We start from the raw sequence: 6,654 nt of genomic DNA, 5'->3' as shown, positions 1-6,654 counted from the left end.
CACAAGTTCAAGTATAAGTTGACAAGATTGCTCTCAAATCGACGCCAAGTCAATCACAAATATAATTGTCAAGTACTAGCAGGTCAATTATCAAATCAAGTAAAAGAGAACGAGTGCGATAAAGTACACACTCGTCTTGACAAGTCCAATTCACATAGTCAACAAGAAGTAGTTCAAGTATTATGCAACAAGTCATGCATTTGACACTCACCAATTTCAAAAGCAAGTAAGCAAGAAATTCCTTTAAAGTTTCTCGCCGGAATTCCTTTCAAACCCCTCTTGAGCACCTGAAGAAATATTAACCAACCATCACTCACGGGTATCCTAGGTCACTTGGCATACAAGAAAGAAAATTCAGTTGCTTAGAACTTAGGACAACGCCTCAAAAGTGTTTTAGTTCATCGAAAACCGGATTCAAAAATGAAGGTTTAAAGTCACAAGAAAACTTGTATCATCCATGAAATCAAGTTTGAAACGGACTATCAATCTCATAATAAAGTTGGAAGTTCTTAAAAGTTCATTTTGTTGGAAACCAGAAATTTCCAGCTTTATACGACAACACTTGAAAAATCATATCTTGAGTTTGGTAAGTCCAAAAATTGGAAAATACCGTTGGAAATTAGATTCAAAGTACTAAAAATTTCCAGAAGACACTTTTCCCAGATTCCAATCAGAAATCATTCAAATCCCAGCTCAAACTTGTTGTTTTATTAAAACGGGTCAGAAACAGTCTTGATTTTCAGTAAAGTTTGAAAAGGCGAAAAAATTCACAGGAATTGAATTAATCTCTAAAATTTAAAACACAAAAAGAACTTCAAGTCAAGTTTCAAACGCAACAAGAGGAACTCAATTTGGATTTTTCAACACCAAGATATAACAGTTTTAAAAAAACTGGTTTTTGCAACCTGTTCCGCAGATTTTCAGTCATAAAGCTTCAGTACAGTTTCGAAATCAGGCCATAACTGACGTTACACAAATCCAAATTGGGAATGGTTTATGGCATTGAAAACTAGATTCAAAATGTTATAAATCATCAGAAGAAATCATGTTCAAATTCTTTTCACAAGAGGGACGAAATTGAGCCACAAGATGCAGCTGTATAATTTTCTCGGGTAAACAGGTGAAGCAAATCAGTCCACTTTACAGGTTCGCTACGGCTCACTCAAAACGAATTATTAGGGAAATTTTATACCGTTGGAAAGCTCTTGGTGTCTTGTTTCAAATGCAGTAAGCGGCACTTGATTTCAACTTTTGTACAAAGATTTATACGTAGTCAAAGAGCCCCTGGTCGGCTGGCCTGGTAACTTTTTCAGTTTTCTTTCTTTTCTCAAAACTCAAGTTTATCCAACCAATGGAAACAATTTTTGAAAGATAATTTTTACACACACAATACAACATATAACAAGCATTTTTACAGCCATTTGAACAACAAAATTCGAAATTAAAGCAAGGGAACAAGACAGCAAAATTTCGGTCAGCCCCTCCCCTTGATTTCTTCAAGTTTTCTCTCCACTACCAAGCCAAATATCAAGCCATAACTCACAAGATTAGCAACCAACAAGCAAGAATTCTCAAGTCCTCTACTTAGAAGTTCACCTCAAGGCCACTACCTAGGATATAAAGTAAGAAACAAGAGTTTCCTCAAATCCTCTAACTTAGATTTTTTGTTAGGGTTTTCAAATCCAAACAAAACAACTACTAACCATTACTAATTCTTGTAAAAATTAAAGATCAAAAGAGATGAGCTTGTTACCTCTTCAAGCTTCTTGAACCCTAGTTGGAGACAAGTTTTTGTTTCACCAACAATCCACCAAAAACCTCCACAAGACAGCAACTTTCCTCGAGTTAGAGTAATATCCAAAGATCTTGAGGGTTGGGTATGAATCTTTGAGCAAGATTAGGGCCAAAAGTTGAAGCTTTTTCTTCCTTCTTCTTGAGCTCCAAGTTCGGCCAAGAGAGAGAGAGAATGAGGGAAGATGAGGTTTTGATTTGTGGTGCAAAGGTAAGAAGAAAAGCTAGTCTTTTGTTTGGCGAGAAAGTCAACTTTGAATAGTGGTGTAATAGTGCCATGCACTACCAATTTCCTTCTTGTTTACTACGTTTAAATACTAATTCTCCAAGGTAGTTCCTCTAGCACTACAAATACTCATTCTTACTAGTTTAAAATTAATTCTCCAAATCTCCGATTAGTCGCGCCGGTGCGACTTTTTGAAAAATTTTGACGCGTAAACGATAAAAGTATAATTAAAGTAAAATTCATGCTTAAATAATAAAATTAAATAACACCAATGCAAATAATTTTAAAATAGACTAAATTAAAAATAAAAATATGAGTCCTTACACAACCATCAAGATTAAAGTCAAGACAATCATTCTCTTCTCCACCATCATATCTAAATTTGTCTGACAACTCTTTATCTGGAATCACAGGTTCTTGCCAATTCTCTTCAATCACTTGGTCATTCACTAGCCTTTTTCTATTTTCTCCCAAAGCTAGTTCTTCTACTATTGCCTTTTCTCATTCAACTTTTTAGTTTCCTTGAGCTATGGCAGTGCTTAATGCTTCATCTTGTGATGAAACTTGAGATAGCTTTTGAGCTAAAATTTGAGATGGAATTTGCTGAATCACATTAGGCCCTCTGCATACAATGGTTTTACTAGCCTTTTTCTTCTTTGCAACCCCATTTTTAGGAAGACTCTTTTCATCTTTTTTCCCAGCAAATGAAAATATATGCAGAGGCAATTTTAGGCAGGTTTAGTGCCATCAGATTTCTTCTTATCTCCATCAAATTTTTGGTTGTCTCCTATCATGGTTCGCCATATTGGCAGATACCGATACGTATCGGCAGAGTCATAACTGGAACGGAGGGGACCAATACGATACCGATCTCCAAATCGCGGATATTACCATACCCACGACGAGTCGCTCTGAATCGGCCGATATTGGCCGATTCGAATCCGTGATGCATGATATCAGCCGATATATCCGAATCAACTCGGAGTCGACTTGGATATTTTTTTAAATTGTGCATTTTTTGATATTTTCTAAGTTTAGTAATTTTTTCAAAATTTTGGGAATATTTCATGTGCTATAATGTGCGTATCACCCGATATTCAACCGATATGTTACGACGGATGTGGAACAATCAAGACTACGACGCGACCGCGACCCACGATGGCGAACCATGCCTCCTATAGTATCTTTGTTGGGTGCAAAAATATCTTCATCTTCTATTATTTTCAACCCCTTCTTTAACCATTCAGGCTCTTCATCATCATCAAATATCCCTTTAGTGTCCTTTACCTTATCAACACTTGTAACTGTTCATACCCCACCATCATTTGTAGCAACTATACTAACAATTACCCTATCATTTTTAGGATCTTTTTCAAATGGCTCATCCTTATTGCAAGCATAAATTAGCCTTGTTGGCAGCTTCCAATAAGCTGCATTCATCAATTTAATATCATCATTGTCTCTAATTGGATATAGGCGCCATCTAAGTCAACTGTTGGGGCACAAAACTAAAAGCTAACTCTAGTTGTGTGCTCTTCTACGTTTTTAAATATTCTGCACAGGTTTGTTAAGGATAACTGATCTTCAACTCTTTCCTTGAAAATGGCTATGTGGATTCCCGTGTAATGAAGAGTTGGTTTTTTTTTTTTTGAATCTCCCATCGAAATGCATAAATATGTCTACTTTTTTCTCGATGTTGACACCAAACTTTTATCATTTTTATTCCTATTTTTTTGTTCATTTTAGTTAATTTTTATTTTATTTTAATTTATTTTGTTTAATTTCTATTTCTTGAGGAAAATCATTTTAGAAAAATCAGAAAAAGAAAAGGAAAGAAAAGAAAGAAAAGAAAAGCAGAAAAGAGAAGAAAACAAAAATCAAAATCAGTTTTTGTAAAAAAAAAGGGGGGGGAGGAAGTTGCACGCGCGCTGGGTTTTGAAGAAGAAGAGTATCAATACAAATTGTAGCAGCATTTCTTGGCCATTTTCCACTTTCTTCCGTTTTTTCCTCCATTCAATCACTCCAGAACAAAACCACTTGGCATTGATCTAAAACACCAAGAAAATCTGGATTAAAAGCCAATCTAATGGCCCAAAAATTGGCCAGAAAATGCAGCAAAATCTCCTCCATTGACATTAGGGTTGGAGGAGGTTTTGGCTCCTATAAAAGGCTCCAAATGCAGCCATTAGGTAACAAGAACAAGAGAGAGCGGCGGGGGAAAGAAAAAACAGCAAAAGAGAGAGAAACCAGAGAGGAAAAAGATAGAAAAGTAGCAGAATTTTTTAAGAAAAGTTCTTGAGCCAGGGTTGAGCGGGAGGCCCTATTCAGAGGCCATTTTCTTCTTCTTCTTGACTTCTTTTGGATAGATTCTTGATTTCTGGATACTTTATAGATGTAGGAGAAGAACTTTTGTGTTGAAAATTTTCAGAGAAAACATTTCTAAACTCGTCGAATCTGGGTTCGAAATAGCAGCACTATCAACTCTTGAAACCTGTTTTTCAGAAATTTTCAACTTCATCTTTCCGATCTTGGATCCCTTTTTCCTGAGGTTTACTGCACTTATTCGACTTCTTGAAGCATTAAAGGTGATGTCTTTCATCTCTTCCCATTTTCATCTAAGCTTAAATCTGTGCCAAAATCATCCGGATTCTGCCTGCACTTTCCTTCTCCTTTTTGCTGCATTTTCTTGCTCATTTTATGGGATAATAGTTTACATTTTATTGCACAATTTCATGTTAAATGTATCAAGATTGAATCTTGATGACGTGGTTGTGTGGTCTTGCTGCTTTGTCCTGAAATTTTGGATCGGTTGTTGTGTGTTGTTGTGTTTGATAAGATGCAAAAGAAAAAGGGTTGCAGAAGAAAGAAAAAGAAAAAGCTTTCGTGGGTTTGCGTGGAAATTTTCTAAAATTTGCATTTTGCCCCCCGAATTTTTATATAATTCTATTATGATACAAAATCGGGAAAATATGAAGCAATTTTACCCCTTTTAGCATTATCCTCCTTTTCATGTTTTAAATATGTTTTTAATCATTTTATTTCCAGGTTGTAGGGCATAATTAGTCCTTAATAATTTTTGGCATAATTTATTGTCTTGTTGGGTTTAGTAATTAGTTTAGGAGTTTGGGTAATGTTATTTGTTTGGCTTTTTTGAAGTGTTTAGTTTTTTCCAATTGGGTTTTGTCTTGGGCTATGAGGCCAAAGCCCATGCTTTTTCTGTTGGGTTTGTTGGGTAAAACTATGGGCTGGCCTATGTATTTTGTCTTGGACTTTCGATTGGGCTTAGGAAGCTTTGGCTCAAAGAAATAAAGAATGGTCCAATGGCCTGTTTTTTTCTTAAGAAACCAGATCCGCAAATTGCAACTTGGTCCCGTAGTTTTGAGTAATTTTACTGTCGTGCTAAATACTTTTGATTTCTTTCAATTAGGTTCCTAATTTAATTGTAATTTGGTCCCTAAATTTTATTTTTCTTTGATTTTGCCCCTAATTTTTATAATAATATACTTTGGCCATAGAAACTTTCTTAATTTTTGCAATTAGATCCCTAGTAGTTTTGATTTCTTAAATATAAGTTGTCTATCTTCTTTAATTATTAATTATACTTTATTTAAATGTTTTAATTGGTAGATTTCATGATTATTTTTATTTTTTTTATAATTAAATTGGTGTCTTGATTATTTTGTTGATTTTGGAGTATAAATAGGGCAAATTTCACCTCATTTAACCACAACTTCAAAGGAGGTAACCTTTTTTATTATTTTAAATTCTTTTATCTGCTTTAATGTGTTTTTTTATGTGTAATTGCATGTTTTGAGTGCTTTTTCTTTTAATTATTCATTTTAAGTTTCATTTATTTTATTTAATTTTGATGATTATCTGAGAGGCATTGAAATGCCAAATTGTAATAGATAGGTGCTCAAGACATGTATTTAGCTAGCCTATGAAATAGATAGGTTTTAATTTTTACTAAAAATGTATTTAGTTAGATAAATATAATAGTTAGATTATTATTTTTAAAATCCTCCCCTTAGATTGTAATTAGGATCTCGAATGTAATAGTTAGATTTTTATTTGCTTTTATTTGCTTGTGTGCTTGCATGCTTGTGTGTTTTCGTGTTTCTTTGCTTTCATTAGGGTTTTACATTTAGAAAGTATGCTTATGTGTTATGTGTTTTATATGCATTATATGTTTATTTGCTTTAATTATATTTTATATGATTTATTTGTTTATAATAAATGCATGACGTTACCACACTAGTCCAACGTTAGTTGTGGCCTTTCTCTCCAATTTCTCACTAGTTCAACGTTAGTGAAGACTTATAGAAATGGGTTAGTCCAATGCTAGATCTTTTAGGCCGTCCCGCGATAGAATCACATTTTTTGCGTGACATTTATTGCATTTCATGCATGTTTTTCATTTTTAAGATCTTTTCTCATCTTGCATGATATTTCCTCTATATATTATCTCCCTTACCTCTATATGTGCGAAACATGACATTTAGATTTGCATTCCATTTTGAAAATTAGAAGTAGGTTAGTTCATTTACTTGATTAAGTTAGGGGAATCGCCCTTCAAATATGAATGGACGAATATGGCTTCTTAGTCTTAGCACGCTCGTATCCCCTCTATAAAAAGG

Source organism: Coffea arabica, chromosome 8e (genome assembly GCF_036785885.1).
Source record: "Coffea arabica cultivar ET-39 chromosome 8e, Coffea Arabica ET-39 HiFi, whole genome shotgun sequence".
NCBI lineage: Eukaryota > Viridiplantae > Streptophyta > Magnoliopsida > Gentianales > Rubiaceae > Coffea > Coffea arabica.
This window is presented reverse-complemented; position numbering follows the sequence as displayed.